Consider the following 4,830-nt stretch of genomic DNA (forward strand, 5'->3'; position numbering starts at 1 on the left):
GATCAAAACTGTAATCTAGGTATGTGCCATGACAAGGAATCAAAACTGCAACCCTTTGGTACCAGATGATGCTCCAACTAACTGAGCTATGATTTTTGACTAATGTGCTAGGATATTTTATATTCAAAATGCTTTATTAAGGTAAAATTTGCCTAGAGTAAAATGCATAAATCTTAAATGTATAATTCAATGAATGCTTACAAATGTATGCATACATGTAAACAACATCTCATTCCAAACACAGACTGTTTCAATCTCTATAGAAAGTTCCCTGTACATACCAGACCATAGATGATCACTGTTCTGATTTATATCACTATAGATTAGTTTGGATTGTGCAAACTTGATGTAGATAAAGTAATATCATATATATTATTTTTGTATCTGGCTTCTTTGAGATGCTGATTTTTAAAAAATTGTCCTGTTGCTTTCATCAGTAGCATGACCCCCTTTTTTTCCCTTCCTTATTTGGTACCAAAATCTTTATCCACTCTCTTATTGGTGGGTATTTCTGCAGTTTCCAGTTTTTGGCTACTATGAATAAAGCTGCTATAAACATTTTGTACAAAATTTTATGTGGATGTATGTTTTCATTTGTCCTGAGTAAACACCCATGAGTGAACATGCTCAGTTATAGAGTATGTGCATGTTTAACTTTATTTAGAAATTGCCAAGCATTGTTTTCAAAGTAATTTTTCTTATTTCACCATGATTTCTGTGGTAACTCCAGTGGCTCCATATCCTCATTATCATTTGAAGTTGTCATTCTTTTTAATTTTAGCTATTTTAGTGAGTGTGAAACAATATTATCTCTGTAGTTTTAATTAGCAATTTCCAGATAACAAGATGTAGAATACTTTTTAGTAAGCATTTGATTTCCTTTTTGGTATGATCCTTTCCTCATTTGAAATACTAGGCTGTATTTTTATTAATTTGTATCAGGTTTTTTATGTATTTTAGGATGCATGTGTAGCTTCACTTGTCATTTTTTAAAAAACAGATCTTTATGTTCAGTGCTTTTCTGTACTCTCAAAAAATCATTGCTTTCCCCCAAATTGTAAACCTGTTCTTCCATGTTCTCCATGCTTTTTTAAAATGGATTTGTAGTTTTAGCTTTTACCTTTAGGTCATAATCTGTCTTGAATTGAGCTTTATTATGGATTGAAGTAGCTTACATTTTGGTCAGTTGTTCCAGCACTATTTATTGAAGTGAGTCTTGTTTCTCCACTCACTGTATGTGTTGGTTCCTTGCAAGACATTTAGTCTTGTCCAAAATGTCCTCGGACACATAAGTTTTTATCTTTCATTTTGTTAATTTGGTGTATCACTCAGCCCTTCCTTTGTTGTAGCCCAGGATAAGTAGCTGTGAACGCAATTTTGTGTGTTGGCCCTTTAGGAGGGTCTGCCTGTGTCGCTAGCAGACTCCTGTCTCTCCCTGACAGACAGAATCTTTGCTGATTTTCCTAACCACGTGTTATGGGGCCACCTGCTTCCTGGCTCTGGTGCTCTGGGCTGAGGAGCCTGGCATGGGGTTGAGACCCCACACTCCTCAGGGGGAATCTTTGTAGCTGAGATGTCTTTCTGGAGCCTCAGCTACTGTGTATGGGGGCATCACCAGCCTTTTTTTTTTTTATCTCTGCCTTTCCTATTGTTTCCATGTGGCATCAACTGTAAATCCTTTCTTATAAGACTTCTATTTGTCTAGTCTTCTTTTGTGTATTCAGGTTGATCTTTCTGTATTGTAGTTATAATTCCAGCATGGTCCTGGGAGGAAGTGAGTGTAACATCCACCTAGTTTCCTGCCATTTTTGATCATCTGCAACAGACTTTTGTTTATCAATTATGTACCCTGCTACCTTACTGTATTCATTTATTGGTCTAATAGTTTTTTGGTAGAATCTTTGGGGTTCTCTATGTATAAAATAGTGACAGTTTTACTTCTTCTTTTTCAATTTGGGTGCTTTTTATTTGTTTTTCTTGCCTAATTGCTCTGGCTAAGTCTTTTGGTACTATATTGAAGAGAAGTGGTGAGAGTGGGCATGCTTGTCTTCTTCCTTATCTTAGAAAACAAGCTTTCAGTTTTTCACTGCTGAGTCTGACGTTACCTGTTTGTGGATTTGTCACATATGGCCTTTATTATGTTGAAGTACTTTCCATCTATATGCATTTTATTGAGTTTTTTAAAAATCAAGGTGTCAAGCAGACAAACTGAAGCAGAAAATTGCAACTCTATTTCAGAATAGGGTGTTAAACATTAATTATAATATTAAGGTTAAAGTACAAAAACATTAAAATTAACTATAACTACTTCAATTTTGTAATGAACACACAATATGAAAAGGAGTAATTTGTGACAAGAAAAGCATGAAAACGGGGGAGGAAACGATAGTACTTATACAGGCAAATGAAGATAAGATGCTATTAGAGGAAAAAAATGGTTTTATCAATGAGACTTTTCCTACAAACCTCATGGTAGCCACAAAACAAAAATTTGGAACTGAGACACAATATATGAGAAAAGAGGAAAAGGAGAAAAACATCAAGAAAGCCATCAAACAGACAGAAACACCATGGGAAAGAAATAATGGAGATACAGAGCAACCAGAAAAACAAATGGTGAAATGGCAGTACTAACATCACCCCATCAACATCACCCTACGTGTAAATGGACTAAAATCACCAATCAAAAGGAACAAAGTAGTTCGATGGATTAAAAACAAGACCCAGTCTATGCTGCCTTCAGGAGATCTGAATCTGCTCCAAAGACAGTTTCAAAGTGAAGGGAAAACAAAAACAGGATACTTCAAAGAAATGATATCCCAAAGAAAGAGTAGCCATACTTATATTAGACAAAATAGACATCAAGACAGAAAGATGGAAATTTTATCATGATAAAGGGAACAATTGGTTAAGATATAACATTTATATTATGCTTTGCAGTTAATAACACACCTAAAGAGAGAAATAGGAACAATAGTAGTAGAAGACTTTAATACCCATTTTATACCAATGGATAGATCATCCAGACAGAGTGTCAATAAGGAAACATCAGCCTTAAATGACACATTATACCAGTTGGACTTAATAGATTTTTATAAAACTTTCAATTTATAAGCAAAATATACATTATTCCCAAGTGCACATGGAACATTCTCAAGGATAGACCATATGTTGAAACACAAAACAAGCCTCAATAAATTTAAGATTCAAATCATATAGGGCATTGTTTACTACCACAACAGCATGACACTAAAAAATGATCTACAAGAAGAAAACTGGAAAAGTCACAGATGTGTGGAAATTAAACAACATGCTGCTGTACAACTATTGGGTCAATGAAGAAATAAAAGAAGAAATAAAAATATGCACAGACAAATAAAACTGAAAATACAAAGTATCAAAATCTTTGGATGTAACAAAAGGGATACTAAGAGTTACATTTGTGGCAATACAGGCTATCTCAAGAAACAAGAAAAATATCAAATAAACATTATAACATTATACTTTATGGAACTAGAAAAAGAAGAACAAGTAAAGCCAAAAATTAAAAGAAAGAATGAAATAATAATAGCAGAGTGTAAATAAATGACTAAGAAGACGATAGAAAGATTAATGAAACTAAGAGATGTTCTTTAAAAAGGTAAACCAAATTGACAAACCTTTAGCTAGACTCACTATGGAAAAAAAGAGAGAAGATTCATATAAATAAAATCAGAAATGAAAGTAGAGAATTTACAATAGACCTTGAAGAAATAAATAGATATTGCAGAGATAAAAAAATCACAAAAGAATGTCATGAAAGGCTATATGCTGCCAAATTGAACAATCTAGAAGAAATGGATAAAATCTTAGACTCATAAAACCTTGCTAGACTGAATCATGAAGAAAATCTGATAGACAATAAGCAGTAAAGAAATTGAAACAACAATCTAAAACCTGCCAAAATCAAAAGCTCAGGACCATTTGGCTTTGCTGGTGAATTATAACAGTCAAAGAAGATTTAATACATAGCTTTCTCAAACTCTTCCAAAAATTTGAAGAGGAAGTAAGCCTTCCTAACTTTTTTTTTTTTGCAATGCCAGCATTACCCTGATACCCAAAACAGGCAAAGACAACATATAAAAAGAAAATGACAGACCAATATCTCTAATAAACATAGATGCAAAACTCCTCAGCGAAAGGTTAACAAATCAAATACAGCAATACGTTAAAAGGATCATACACCACAACCAAGTGGGATTCTTTCCAGGGATGCAAGGATGGTTCAGTACCCACAAATCAATTAATGTGATACACCACACTAATAAAATGAAAGATAAAAATTATGTGATCTCAATAGATGCAGAAAGAATATTTGACAAGATAAGACATCCATTTACTCAAGTTTTGCTTAAATTTTGTCTTTTTATTTCAAGTAAAAGAGCTCCTTTCAACATTTCTTGCAATACAGGTCTTGTGGTAGTAAATTTTCTCAGCTTTTTTTTTTTTTTTGTATGTGTGGGAAAGCCTTTATTTCTCCCTTATATCTAAAAGAAAATTTTGCTTGATAGAGTACTATTGGCTGGTAATTTCTTTTTTATCTCCCAATATTTTAAATATATTCCACTCTCTCCTGGACTGTAGAGTTTCTGCTGAGAAATCAGATGATAGCCTAATACTAATCTTTGTACTCCTGGCTACCTTAAAAATTCTTTATTACAATGTGTCTTGGAGGTCTTTTTGCATTGAGGCAATTGAGTGTTCTGTTGGCTTCTTGTACATGTATGTTCAGTTCCTTCCCCAAGTTTGGGAAGTTCTTATGTATTATTTCTTTGAATAGGCTCTCTTTTC

Source organism: Phyllostomus hastatus, unplaced genomic scaffold, assembly GCF_019186645.2.
Source record: "Phyllostomus hastatus isolate PE091 unplaced genomic scaffold, TTU_PhHast_1.1 phas_contig_62, whole genome shotgun sequence".
Taxonomy (NCBI): domain Eukaryota; kingdom Metazoa; phylum Chordata; class Mammalia; order Chiroptera; family Phyllostomidae; genus Phyllostomus; species Phyllostomus hastatus.